The following is a 15,571-nucleotide window of genomic DNA, read 5'->3' on the forward strand; positions in this document are numbered from 1 at the left end:
ACTGAAGTGGGAATAGTAGATTTTACCCCTCCGCTATCCAAAGCTTTCCCTACTGTTGCACTCTCTGGAGTGGGAATAGTAGATTTTACCCCTCCGCTATCAAACACTTTCCCTACTGTTCCACTCACTGGAGTGGGAATAGTAAATTTTACCTCTGTGTGATGTAACAGTTTTTGTACTGTTGCATTGTGTGAAGTGGGAGTAGTACATTTATACATCTTTAGTAGAACACTTTGCCTACTTTTGTATAAATTGTAGTGGTAATAGTATATGGATTAAAAAGAATTATATCAGTTATTTTATACTGTCACAATTTATATTGTTATGTTTTTGCTTGTTTAAAATTATTGTTTTAGTGTAAAACATTTTTATAAAATTGTAAGAAATGTATGTTGTTTACTTGTTTATTTGATTTAAAAATGTTTTGTATATTTTATGATATATATATACGTTTGTTAATAGTTATTTGTTATATTATTACATATTATTGCAGTATTAAAAAAACTGAAATTATAATTGAAATTAAAATTATTATAATAATAATCGTTTTTTAACTTGATGTTTATGTATATATATGTGTGTGTGTCTTTAACTTGTTTGAGTTTATTTGTTATATTAGTTAAAATATATATTAAATCAATTGTATTTTTATTAAATTGATGTTACTATTTAATATATTTAATATTTACCTTTAAAAATATATTTAGAAAACGATGGCAGCTGTTCCTGTTTTTTGTGACTTTGGTTGTCTTGCCATTGCCTGCTGCTCCGTGAAGCTAAGGAGAAAGGCTGCATTTTTCTTGACCGCGTCGGAGGCTGTTTGACAGGGGCCGGGACTGTGAGACCCAGGGTTCAGCGCGTGAAGACCGGAGCGCACCTGGAGTCTCTTCCCGCCCCCTGCTCCTCCTATTTATGACACACCCTCCACGCTAAGCGGGACGCTTGCGGGACGCCGGGCTAAGCCCGGGCAAAGGGCGGGCCCTCTGTGGCCCTCTGTGGCCGAGGTAGGCTGGGCTGGGCCCGGTTATTTTCTTCGACAGTGTTCCTAAAGTTTCTCTCCTTTTGCCTGTGGGAAATACGCCTGACTGTTTGAGGAAGAAACCATCTACTGAAACTGTTCTGTAGCTTCCTCGGACTCTATTGTCGGACAGTCATTGTTGCATCTCCAGGACTATATTTCTTTTTTATTTAGGAGTATCGTATTACTTTTGCTTTCACTCATCCGGAGGAAAATCACTTTTATTATATAATTTTGTGTATAAAACTTTTTCTAGAATATGTCTAAGAAACTGCGCTCGGGAAGGGAAGTGGGAGGTATACCTGGTGCAAATAAAGATATTATTCGCACAAGAAATAAATCTGTAAATAACCCCCCGTTGAAGGGTCAATGCCAACTCTTCGAGCTTTGGGATTTGCCCTCCCCTAAGAACGCTAATTTACCTACTACAAAAGTCCCCTGTGCTACGGACCAGGGGGTCCATATTCAAGCTATTACATACCCGCTGTCCCCTCTTGTGCAGCCTGTATTACAACAGTCTGTGCCAGTGGTGTCCCCTCCCCGTGTCCTCTCGGAAGGGAGTACTGAGAGGGAACCTGAGAGGGAACTTACGAATCTACCATCTGAGTCTCAAACCCCGCTGAAGGATAGGTTGGGTGGTGATTTGTCATCACTATCCATTGACCTTGAACTGTGCGGCCGTTATGTAAATACAGCGAAGGTGGAGTCTCTGGCCCCTATCAAACCTTCGGGGGGTGCTACCCCATCTGGACTAATGCTGTATAGTAGTACCCCCTCGTTGAATGGTCAGGACATGTCCGATTTGTTAGACGTTTCTGGGCCCCCGGGTCTTAACTTATCTGGTATCTGCCGTCCAGTCGAAGCATGTGAAAAACCAATTTCTGAATCAATGATTGCTCTGGAACAATTACTAGCCTCTATTTTATCTCTCTTGGGGAAATTTGTTGGCAATTCGGATTGTATCTTGGATTCCGTTACCCAAATATTGAAGTCCTTGTTACAAAAGTCACCTGATATGAGGAGTGTCCCCCCCCCATGACCGAACATAGCCCGCCAATGAGGGAAATAAATGTGACATCAGTAGATTCTGATAAGAAAGCTGGGACATCGGTTTTGATATCACACACTGTAGCTATCCCCTTAACTGCAGTGCCCAATTGTATTAATAACTCAGTTCTTGAGATTGTGGAGGAAGATAAATCCACATCTGGCCCTAAAGTGGCTCAAGACCTATTTCCCATCTTCATGTCTGAAAATAAAAAAGAACCTATTGATGATAATCTTGAGGTAAAGGTAAAAAACGGTAAACTCAGAAACAATAAGGGGAATAAAAGGAAACCAACTAGAAAATACAGGAAGAAAAGGCAGCGTCGGATACTTTTTCAAAATTCTTTGACTACACTGGAGAATGAAGTGATCTTTTTGGATCCTTCTTCCATATCCGTAAAGGCGGATATTGATATTGAAGTGAACTCTCCCATTTCTACTCTTTTAAAGGTAGAAAGTGAACTGTGTCCGCCAATATCCCTGGAAGATATTCCACAAATGGGGGGTCCCCTTCCAAGTCTCTCTCTACCGACAGCGACTGGAGTCCCAATTCAATTTCCATCTGGGTCTCTTAACCCTTTGGCCTCTCCTTTCTTTGTAGCTTCAGAGATTGGAGACCGCCATCTCCCGGACCGCCCTTTAACAACTCTAAAAGCCCCAGTGGATACTCTTGTGTTAGACTTCTTACCTCTATTTGATGTTGACTTGCCCTTAAACAGAGCCTGGCTCTTTAAGCGTTTCAGTGAGATAGAAAGTCTACATCATATTCAAACTAGGGACATTGAGTTAGTCTCCCTGTTTGGTGAAGTCAAGGTAACAAGTATAAGGGTTAAATTTTATTCACCTATTATTGTAAATTTGATATTGCAACAAGCTGAGAATTTTCAACGTACTGGTATTGATATTCTCCCGATTTTCAACCTTGGTAACATAAACCTGTTTTCTGGGGAGGTATTTAGAAGGGAGGAGCAAAATGGGGTAGCTTCTCCTCTTAGAGATCTGAAGATCTGGGTATCTAAGGGAAAACGCTCGGTTTCCCAAGTGAAGCCACTTCCGCTGACTCAGAATTCCTCTTTTACAGAGGATAATAATAGGTGGAACTGGCTGCATAGTGCCTTATCCACAAAAACAAAAGATAATCCCAGATTGTTTCAGCATCTTTAACACCTCACTAAATATTATTTCCTGGAACGCGGCAGGGATTCACAGTAGCCCAGAGAAATTTGATTCTTTATTTTCTCTTGGAGCTAACGTGATCTGTTTACAGGAAACGTGGTGTATCAATACGTTGAAGGTCTCTAAGGATTATTATGCCCTGGAAGTGCCTGCTGTTCCTTCTAAGAAAGGGCACGCCAGGGGGGGGTCTCACTTGTTTACTATCAAATAAATTGCAATGGAGATTCTCCCATTATATTGATTCTAGCAAACTTTTCCATGCTATAACCATTGATAACCTGTTTAATAACGGCATAAAGTCCCCTATTGTAATTTTGAATGTTTATATTCCTCCGGAAGAGTGTTTTAATGTGATATTGAAGCAGTTATTTCGATATATTGATCTAATTAAAAATGTCCCTTCCCCTCCGGAAATTATGCTTGTGGGAGACTTGAATTGCAAAATCTCCAATGTTAGTTTGGAACTTTTTAGGAATAAACCTAAGGAAGAGGCATATTTTGTTCCTCAATCACTCTTCCCTGATAAATTAGTGACAAATAAAAGAGGGAAGATTTTGCTAAAAGAACTAGCGGCCGTCGACGGACTTATATTGAATGGGAGATTCCCGTCTGACGTGCCTGCAAAATTTACTCACAAGTCTCCCTTTGGGTCTTCTATCTTAGATTATGCAATCGCAGACTATGGTTTGTTTCCTTCTATTCAGGACCTTAAGATCATACCTACTCCTCTGAGTGACCATAGCATATTGCTTGTAACTATTTCTTTAAATCCTTTGACAATCGCACCTTGGTCTCTACACGGCAGTGACGCTGCCTTCCATGCTTCTTCTGGAAGGTGCTTTTGGAATCCTTCGGCCATTAATGGGGTGCAGGATTTCTTATCCGACACCCTATTAGTTTTAAATGAGTGGCGTGGGAATGAAATAGTTTATTTTGAAGAATTTGTGCGCAATATCACTTCTTATGCTAAAAAAACTTCCAGACCCAGAAATGGGGTAGTGGTCCCTAGCATACTGCGTAGCCTGAACAAGGAAATAAACAAATTAGTCCGTGAACAATATCTAGACAGAGTCATGGAACGCGGAAAAGAAATCTCCAGGCTAAAAAGAAAGAGAAGTAGACTCCAGCTAAAAATAAAAAAGGAACGGGAGGATAATGTATGGATTAACTTGAGGGAATCTGTTGTCCATGGCAGGATCAGAGAATTTTGGGCAATAATTGGTAAGGGGTGTGGTTCTAGACTAAGCCCATCTCCTATCCCTATAGCGGAAGAGGTATGGACTACCTATATTCTGGATCTTTATGCAGGGAACGGGACGTTAAATGATGATATTGCCACCGGTGCTATTTTAGGTAATGATATTGCCATCGGTGCCACTTCTGTGGGTCTTATTAATAATCCCGCAGAAAAAGAAATTGAGATGGCTATAAAAAACATGCGTGTCTCAGGGGCAATGGGCCCTGATGAACTCCCCATGACGGTCCTGAAATCGGATCCTGCAAGGTGGAGCAAAATCCTGTATCCTTTGTATAAAGCCTGTTTTCTGTCTAAAACGGTACCTGCCTCTTGGAGGGGAAGTATCTTGGTCCCTATTTTTAAGAAGGGAACTAGGGATAGTCCCGGTAATTATCGTCTGATTGCTCTCCTCGACTCCATCGGAAAGGTTTTTGCGAAATGTCTTCTAAAATCCCTCTCCGTTTGGGTAGAGGAGAATAACATCTTGCCATCAGAACAGACTGGCTTCCGTAGGGACCACGGTACGTTAGATAACCTCACCGCGCTCCATGTGGTCACAGATAAGTATGTTCAGGTGAGAGGAGGGGTAGTGTATGCCGCTTTTATTGATTTCTCCACAGCGTTCGACAAAGTTGATCGTGGAACGCTGTGGAGAAAATTGGCAGCGCTTGGTCTCCCATCTTATCTGTTGGAGCTGGTGCGGGCTCTACATACAGAGACCTGGTGTAGGGTCCTGTTGGGGGGCGAAAGGGGGCTATCTGATACAATCTCAACTTTGAATGGCCTTAAACAAGGCGGCTTATTGGCTCCCCTTTTGTTCTCCCTATATACGGTTGACCTGCCCGCCGCCTTGGCTGCCAGAGAGGGCATCGCCCCGGTGGTAGGGGGGACCCCTATTTCCTGCCTGATGTATGCCGATGATGTCCTTATCCTTGATTTAACCCCTAAAGGACTAGCAAATCGGCTACATGCTCTTCACACTTTCGCTGTGGTTCATTGCATGAAGATCAATATTACCAAAAGTAAAGTTATGTGTATAGCTGGCAAGAAGAGGTGCCGATCTGTAGATTATGGCTGGTTTATCGGGGATCAAAAACTAGAGGTGGTAAAGTCCTATACTTTTCTAGGGAAAATCATTACGGCTAACCTGAGTGAGAAGCTCCATATAGAGCATTGCTCACGCAAAGCTATTGCCCATGGCAAAGGTTTAAAATCCCTATACCATGCAACGGGGAAACGGCACTTTCCGAGTGTATTGGAAGTGTATAGAGCTAAAATCCCCGCAACAATACTGTATGGTATCGAACTCATAGAGGTGAAAAACTGGGACTTTTGCCATAAGATTGAGGGGAAACTTTTAAGATCGCTCTCTTCCTTAAATACTGCGTGCTCTCTGGCCGCCTGTAGGCTCGACTTCGGTCTTAGGAGTAGTTGGGTCCAGGGATTATGTGCCCTTGTAAGATGGGTGGCCTGCCTTGCGAGAGCAGAAGCAGGGACAATGAGAGCCCTCCTCAGAAGTGAATTGTTGGGTAATTTTAATGAGTTTTCTCAACTTGTTTGTAATTTTAGAAAAGCTGTAACCCTTTTAAAATTAGATGAAACTGCTCTTTTTCTGTACTCCCCTTTACAGCTAAAAATGGTTTTAAAAGCAGCTTCATGGGACCTTTGTTTTCAATCAGATAAAAAATACATTTGTGAAAAAAGGAATGTAGATCTTCTCCTTGAATCTTATCTGATGAAACTACCACAACCCTATGTTTCATGGACCCTACCGCATGGTATTCGTAGATTTTGGTTTCTTCTACGCTACGATTTAATACCTTTAAATCGACTGTTATCTAAATGGTATGGCTCCTCCCCTTTGTGCAATTTATGTAAAGCAAATATCCAGGACTGTATGCATGTGTTACTGATTTGCCCTGCGCTTCGTAAATTGCGCTCTAGATGGTTAAAAGCTATCTGTCTTCGCCTTGGCATTGTCACTTTGAATGGCTTTCTTTCTGCACTTTACTGCCCTCCCAATGAAATGTTCTGCTTCCATATTTTTAACTTTTTTAAAGGTTTCCTAGCTATTTATTAATATGTCCCTGGAGATGTTTTGACGTTCCGACTTCTTGTAGTTTTGTTGCATATGTCAGTATTGTATCTAACCTAGGTTTCTTAAATGGTATATGTTTTCTCCTTTTTGTAATGTACTTGCTTTGTGTTGAATTTTGTACATCTTTATGTGGCCCTCTTTGAGAGCCAAAACATAATAAATAAAATTGTTGTTGAGTATTTAAAAAATGAAATTTAATACATTGATATTAATGACACCAATATATTGTTTTTTGATATTTTTGTACCTCCATTATAAGTATAGGATGACGATATTTTTGACATTGTTATTTTGGTCACGCTATTTTAGTCTGGCGATATTTTATCAGTGAACCTGGAATGAGGCATAACCTGTGGTACTAGAGATTTTTCACTGATTACCACTTGATTCGACCCTTTCTGACTGGTTTTCTCATACTAGTATTACCAGGGTTTCCCGTGAGACGGGTCGGTTTCTGTTGTCCACCTCAGGGAATAATACCTTTTTGTTTGTGGTCAGTATTACGTCACGGAGCCCTGTAAACACGGCTCTCTTGGTGTTACTACCATTAGTTAATATTGGATCTGTGTGCAGCACATACCTGTTGGACCTTGGCCTGTACGTGCCCCCAGAAACACAATAAGGGGGAATCAACGAGTCGCGTGAAGGGAAAGCAGGGGCAGCGCAGGATGCTCGGCACACTTTCTCGTTTCTCTGGAACCCTGAAATCTCAAGGAGACGGTTTCATGAATCTAGAGAAGTTGTAAATCCCCTTGTGTGCTGCTGCTGGCTTACACCTACTTAAAGGGACAATTTACAGGCGTAAAGAAGGTGGAAACCTGCCTGTGGACGTGCCTCCTCAGACTTGTCCCATCCCTCCCAGAGGCCTACTGGGGTCTTGGAGGGCATGTCTTCACTGGTTTATTTATTTAGTATTTTTATATAGTGCTGTGAGAGCCTTTTGCATTCCTCATAGCACTGCAGGTAAGCGTCCAGGGCAGATTTACAAAAGCATAATGCAACGCAGCACAGTAAACAATACTGCCATCCTGGGATGTGTCAAGTCGAGAGCAGCGTGGAGGGTTGTGTGATGGAACCACGCATGCGTTTACCATGCAAGCCTGTTCCACATGGTGTCAACAACGCAAGTCTTAACCACGAAAATTACTTTACCACGCACGCCTTTAAAACAAATTATGCATTGTTAAAGCTTGTATGGTAAAGACATATCGAGGTAAGTCTTAACTCCCTGATCACTGCCCCCTCCCTGACTCCTTAAACCATCCCCTCCCCCTGTAAACCAACCCCCTCACCAAGTCCTAAAAAGTCCCTGCCCACAGTCCTAAAAACGACCCCGCCCTCCCCTAAGCCCTAAAAAATACCCCGAGCCCCCCTAAGCCCTAAAAAGTATTCTGGATCCCTGCCCCCACCCTGAGCCCTAAAACCGCCACTCCCTCCTAAAAAACAACCCCCTATCCTCAGCCCTGAAAGCTACCCCCAGCCCTGAAAACTACCCCAAACCATCCCCCCAGCCCTGAAAACTACTCAACTCCCGCCAAAACTAACACAAACTAACCCCCTCCAAAACCCGGCCCCAACGCCAGCCCCACTGACCTCACTGAGTCGGGTCCTTTCCCCATCCTTCCTGCTTCTGCCAGCCATCAACTAGACCGTGCACTGCTTTAACCACGCATAACCGTGGCTAAGGCATATCCGTGGCTAAGGCATATGCGGGGCTAAGGCATATCCATGGCTAAGGCATATGCGTGGCTAAGACATATGCGTGGCTAAGGCATATCCATGGCTAAGGCATATGCGTGGCTAAGACATATGCGTGGCTAAGGCATATGCGTGGCTAAGGCATATGCGTGGCTAAGGCATATCCGTGGCTAAGGCATATGCGTGGCTAAGGCATATCCATGGCTAAGGCATATGCGTGGCTAAGACATATGCGTGGCTAAGGCATATCCATGGCTAAGGCATATGCGTGGCTAAGGCATATGCGTGGCTAAGGCATATGCGTGGCTAAGGCATATGCATGGCTAAGGCATATGCGTGGCTAAGGCATATGCATGGCTAAGGCATATGCGTGGCTAAGGCATATGCGTGGCTAAGGCATATCCATGGCAAAGGCATATCCGTGGCTAAGGCATATGCGTGGCTAAGGCATATCCATGGCTAAGGCATATGCGTGGCTAAGGCATATGCGTGGCTAAGGCATATGCGTGGCTAAGACATATGCGTGGCTAAGGCATATCCATGGCTAAGGCATATCCGTGGCTAAGGCATATGCGGGGCTAAGGCATATGCGGGGCTAAGGCATATGCGTGGCTAAGGCATATGCGTGGCTAAGGCATATCCATGGCAAAGGCATATCCGTGGCTAAGGCATATCCGTGGCTAAGGCATATCCATGGCTAAGGCATATGCGTGGCTAAGGCATATGCGTGGCTAAGGCATATCCATGGCTAAGGCATATCCGTGGCTAAGGCATATGCGTGGCTAAGGCATATCTGTGGCTAAGGCATATCCATGGCTAAGGCATATGCGTGGCTAAGGCATATACGTGGCTAAGGCATATCTGTGGCTAAGGCATATCCGTGGCTAAGGCATATGCGTGGCTAAGGCATATCCGTGGCTAAGGCATATCCGTGGCTAAGGCATATCCGTGGCTAAGGCATATGCATGGCTAAGGCATATGCGTGGCTAAGGCATATGCGTGGCTAAGGCATATCCATGGCTAAGGCATATGCGTGGCTAAGGCATATGCGTGGCTAAGGCATATGCGTGGCTAAGGCATATGCGTGGCTAAGGCATATGCGTGGCTAAGGCATATCCATGGCAAAGGCATATGCGTGGCTAAGGCATATGCGTGGCTAAGGCATATCCATGGCTAAGGCATATGCGTGGCTAAGGCATATGCGTGGCTAAGGCATATCCATGGCTAAGGCATATCCGTGGCTAAGGCATATGCGTGGCTAAGGCATATCTGTGGCTAAGGCATATCCGTGGCTAAGGCATATGCGTGGCTAAGGCATATACGTGGCTAAGGCATATCTGTGGCTAAGGCATATCCGTGGCTAAGGCATATGCGTGGCTAAGGCATATCCGTGGCTAAGGCATATCCGTGGCTAAGGCATATCCGTGGCTAAGGCATATGCATGGCTAAGGCATATGCGTGGCTAAGGCATATGCGTGGCTAAGGCATATCCATGGCAAAGGCATATGCGTGGCTAAGGCATATGCGTCGCTAAGGCATATCCGTGGCTAAGGCATATACGTGGCTAAGGCATATCCGTGGCTAAGGCATATGCGTGGCTAAGGCATATCCGTGGCTAAGGCATATGCGTGGTTTAGGCAAGCGTGGTAGCACTTGCGGAGTTGGACCACGAGTGGCTCTTCCCGCATTGTTCCAACTGTTTCTCGCGTGGAGCCATAGTTACTAAGGGGCCTATTTATGGGGCAGTCACACAGTGCAACGCAGCATAGCAACAGCAGCTGTCATGCTGCACTGTGCTGGGTCTAGAGAGCAGCGTAGAGCCATAGTTACTAAATATATCCTGCAGCTACCTTGTGCCACATACACATCTATGCACTTTGCACCATAGTGCATAGGTGTGGGTATGATGCCTAGCACTGGTCTTGTACTGGGTGAAATTCCTTCTTGTACAAAATCCTACGCTTGGACTTTATTTCACCTTTCACACGCTGGATATGTGCTTTACAACGCACTGCTTGCATTTGGAAACATTAAAACATGTCTCCACCTTTGCATGTTGAATCAAGGTGGAGCTATTTTCTGACATAAATCCTGGTCTGACAATCTTTCTTTTGGCTTTGCACTATAAACCAGGGGCCTCATTTATGAGAAATGACGCATCGCTGCTTGAAAGCAGCGATGCGTCACTTCTCAGTGCGCACTCCTTGCGACATACCTGATGCGTCATATTTAATGTATGACGCATCATGTCGCAAGGAGTTACAGATACGTCAGTATTTCTGACGTATCTGTAGGCGCAAAAGTGACGCATTGCTGGAGTGTGTCACAAAAGTGACGCAACGCCAGCAATGCGTCCTTTCACATGGGGCGAAAGGGCCTGCGTCAGTCTTACGCCTGCTGTGAGGCAGGCGCAAGATTTTGACAGCGTCCTAGAAGTGACGCAGTGAAATCTCATAGATTTCACTGCGTCAGTTCTACGAGGCTTTTTGCGGGGGAACGCCTCCCCTGCTTACATTATACCTGACGCAGGTATAATGTATGCATTATCTGTCACTATCTCAGTCATAGCCGACGTGCAGCAGTCAGTGTAGCGCCGCCCTCTCTGCCCTCTAGCGCCTCGAGGCTCCGGGCGCTTGACTCTGCGGTCCATAGCGCCTCTCTTCAGGCGGAGGCGCTATGTGGCGCCCGCCCCAGGGCCAGGCTTCCTCCGCAGCGCTGCAGCCCCGGCCGGGCTGCCTCGGGGCCAGGCTGATGTCTTCATAGCCCCCGGGGGCCCCCAGCAGCTGGGGGGGCTGGGGCCGCCCCCACCACCTGTTGAAGGACACACACAGCACTTAGAAGCCTCGGCCGCTCATACTTGACATGACTGAGGAAACGAAAATGCATTAAAGTGAAGGGGATATGGCAGAAGTGTCGGAGCAGCTGCCCCTGCCCCCCCACCGTGCCCCCCCCTCCCCGTCAGCTGCGCGGTATCAGCTCCATCTCCGGCCGCTCGGGTTTCGCGGATCCAGAGCCGCTCTCGAGCCTCCCCCCCCCCCCCCCCTGATATAATTAGTAATTAGCAGAAAAATGCTGCCGGCCCCTCAGGATCAACAGACACTCAAGAGCTGTCCGTCAAGAGCGTCAATCCGGCGAGGGTGGGGGCTTCGAGGCGCGCACTGGGGCTTCGAGGCGCGCACGGGGGCTTCGAGGCGCGCACTGGGGCTTCGAGGCGCGCACTGGGGGCTTCGAGGCGCGCACTGGGGCTTCGAGGCGCGCACTGGGGGCTTCGAGGCGCGCACTGGGGGCTTCGAGGCGCGCACTGGGCCTTGGATAGGTGACCAACTGTCATGGGTGCAAATTCAGGACAGTGAGTGTCAAAATTCAGGACAAAATGTAAGTTTTACAGACACGTCAGAGGAGGTTGCGCAATAGTGTATAAGGAAGTAAATCGACAACCACTTAAGTACAAATCAACATAAGTTTATATTAGGGTGAGACAATTGTCCTCTTCATGGTTTGTCTTTTTGTGGTAACAAAACCGCCCCCCCCCCTTTCCAGCTCCCAGTGAAACACCTGATGCCCGGTCCGGCCAGTGCGGCCTTGCTGCCACCCTCCAGCAGTGCCCCTCATCTTCACAGAGACCCTCTCTCATGTGTATTTAATTTCTTCTATAGCGCTACTCATCCCAAGTATGTGGGGCAGAGTGTCGGAGTGCGTTTCAACACACACATTATATAGAGACAATCACTCATATACATGTGAAAGTCAATGTGTAGGAAATGTTGCTTAAGATAATGGGGCTTACAATGTGTAATAATACTTTCATCCATCGTTCAGTCTTTCACCTTTCATTCTGACCTTCCATGTGTGTGCCCATCCGTGGCCATATGCATCCATTTACAAACCTATCCATCCATCATTTCACTCATCCATCCCTTCATCCACCCTTTTATTCATCCATCCTCCATCCACCCTTTCACCCTATCCTTCCACTCTTCCACCCATCCATTCACTCATCCATCCAGCCATTTACCTATCCAGCCATCCTTTCACTCACTCTTTCATCCACCCAGTCATTCATCCTTCCACCCATTCACCCGTTCAGTCATCCATTCACCATCCACCCTTTCTCTCTCCATCCCCCTTTCACTTACCCATCTATCATTCCATCCACCCACCCATCCATCTACTCATCCACTCATGAATCCATCCATTGAACCTTCCACTCATCCATCCTATCACTCCTCCACCCTATCACTCATCCATCCTTTCTCTCATCCATCCACCCTTTCACTCCTTAACTCATCCATCCATCCTTTTGTCCATCTACCCGCCCTTTCACTCACTCATCCAGCCTTACATCCACCCATTCACTCACCTGTCCATCCATTCAGCCTTTCACTTATCAGTTCATCAATCAATTCATCATTTCACTCATCCATCTACCCATTCACTCACTCATCATCCACCCTTTCACTCATCCATCCATCATTCCACTCATCCAGCCATCCATTAAGCCATCCCTTCACTTATTCATCACCTTTTTCACATTAAATATGAGGAGAGCCTTAGTCTACAGAGTGGCACCAAGAACTCCACCCTCACTGCCTACATCACCTTACCCAGGCTGCAGGAGCAGACCTGTGGTGCCATTTCGGAATGCTTCCCAGGGGTGTCATAATACATGCTGCAGCCCCTGGTAGGCCTAGGGTGCACCTATGGCCTGGGTACCTATGGTACACTATACAGTGGCTCACAAGGGTGACCCTGTAACCAATCTGGGATGTACCTAAAGTGCATGGTATCAATTTAGAGAGAGAACAGCTGGGCTGTGGGTCTGATTAGCAGGCCCACAGCCACACTAAAGTCGAAAAACCAGTGAAACACAGCAAAAAGTGGGGGTAACCATAGGAAGCAGACCCTACTCTCCTTCAACTGGTGTCATAAGACCACCATCACCGGTGTCCCAACAAGTGCTTTAAATGAAAACGCAAACCTGCAGATACTCATTACTAAGAGCAACTGTTTGTGCCTGAAAAGTGCTGGTTCTCGCCCGTCGCATGCAACTTAGCAGTGCTGAAAAGTGCTGGTCCTATCACAAATAAAACTGCAGATACCCCGCCTCCCTTCAAATTTAAAAAGTGCAGGTTGTCAGTACCAGACAGTACCTGCCCATTTAAAACACTGGTCCTAACACTATCATCATAGGTGTCCCAAACCATCTCCAGGGCATTGTAAAGCCACCACTGTGTGTCTCCTAACACCATCTTCACAGGTCTTTTAAAACCACCATCATGGGCCTTGTAAAAACCATCACCATGGGTCCCATAAAACCATTATCAAGGGTCTAGTAACCATCATCATGGGTCTCATAAAACCACCGCCAAGAGTCTTGTAAAAACCATCACCATGGGTCTCATAAAACCACAGTCATCCGTCATGTAAGAACCATCATCATGGTTCTCACAAACCCACAATCATCCGTCTTGTAAAAACCCTCACCATGGGTCGCATAAAACCACAGTCATCCGTCTTGTAGAAACCATCATCATGGGTCTCATAAAGCCACAGTCATCCGTCTTGTGAAAACCATCATCATGGGTCTCATAAAACCACTGTCATCCGTCTTGTAAAAACCATCACCATGGCTCTCATAAAACCATTGTCAAGGGTCTAGTAAAAACCATCATCAGGGGTCTCATAAAACCACTGTCATCCGTCTTGTAAAAACCATCACCATGGGTCTCATAAAACCATTGTCAAGGGTCTAGTAAAAACCATCATCATGGGTCTCATAAAACCACAGTCATCCGTCTTGTAAAAACCATCATCGTGGGTCTCATAAAACCACAGTCATCCGTCTTGTAAAAACCATCATCGTGGGTCTCATAAAACCACAGTCATCCATCTTGTAAAAACCATCACCATGGGTCTCATAAAACCATTGTCAAGGGTCTAGTAAAAACCATCATCATGGGTCTCATAAAACCACAGTCATCCGTCTTGTAAAAACCATCATCGTGGGTCTCATAAAACCACAGTCATCCGTCTTGTAAAAACCATCATCAGGGGTCTCATAAAACCACTGTCATCCGTCTTGTAAAAACCATCACCATGGGTCTCATAAAACCATTGTCAAGGGTCTAGTAAAAACCATCATCATGGGTCTCATAAAACCACAGTCATCCGTCTTGTAAAAACCATCATCGTGGGTCTCATAAAACCACAGTCATCCGTCTTGTAAAAACCATCATCGTGGGTCTCATAAAACCACAGTCATCCATCTTGTAAAGACCATCAGCATGGGTCTCATAAAACCACAGTCATCGATCTTGTAAAAACCATCATCATGGGTCTCATAAAACCACAGTCATCCGTCTTTTAAAAACCATCATCATGAGTCTTATAAAACTACAGTCATCCGTCTGGTAAAAACCATCACCATAGGTCTCATAAAACCACAGTCATCTGGCTTGTAAAAACCATCACCATGGGTCTCATAAAACCATTGTCAAGGGTCTAGTAAAAACCATCAACAGGGGTCTCATAAAACCACAGTCATCCGTCTTGTAAAAACCATCATCGTGGGTCTCATAAAACCACAGTCATCCATCTTGTAAAGACCATCAGCATGGGTCTCATAAAACCACAGTCATCGATCTTGTAAAAACCATCATCATGGGTCTCATAAAACCACAGTCATCCGTCTTTTAAAAACCATCATCATGAGTCTTATAAAACTACAGTCATCCGTCTGGTAAAAACCATCACCATAGGTCTCATAAAACCACAGTCATCTGGCTTGTAAAAACCATCACCATGGGTCTCATAAAACCATTGTCAAGGGTCTAGTAAAAACCATCATCATGGGTCTCATAAAACTACAGTAATCCGTCTGGTAAAAACCATCATCATGGGTCTCATAAAACCACAGTCATCCGTCTTGTAAAAACCATCACCATGGGTCTCATAAAACCATTGTCAAGGGTCTAGTAAAAACCATCAACAGGGGTCTCATAAAACCACTGCCAAGGGTCTAGTTAAAACCATCATCATGGGTCTCATAAAACCACCGCCAAGAGTCTCGTAAAAAACATCACCACAGGTCTCATAAAACCACTGTGAAGGGTCTAGTAAAAACCATCATCATGGGTCTCATAAAACCACCGCCAAGAGTCTCGTAAAAAACATCACCACAGGTCTCATAAAACCACTGTGAAGGGTCTAGTAAAACCCATCATCATGGGTCTCATAAAACCACCTTCATCCGTCTTGTAAAACCCACCATCATGGGTCTCATAAAACCACAGTCATC

Source organism: Lissotriton helveticus, chromosome 8 (genome assembly GCF_964261635.1).
Source record: "Lissotriton helveticus chromosome 8, aLisHel1.1, whole genome shotgun sequence".
Taxonomy (NCBI): domain Eukaryota; kingdom Metazoa; phylum Chordata; class Amphibia; order Caudata; family Salamandridae; genus Lissotriton; species Lissotriton helveticus.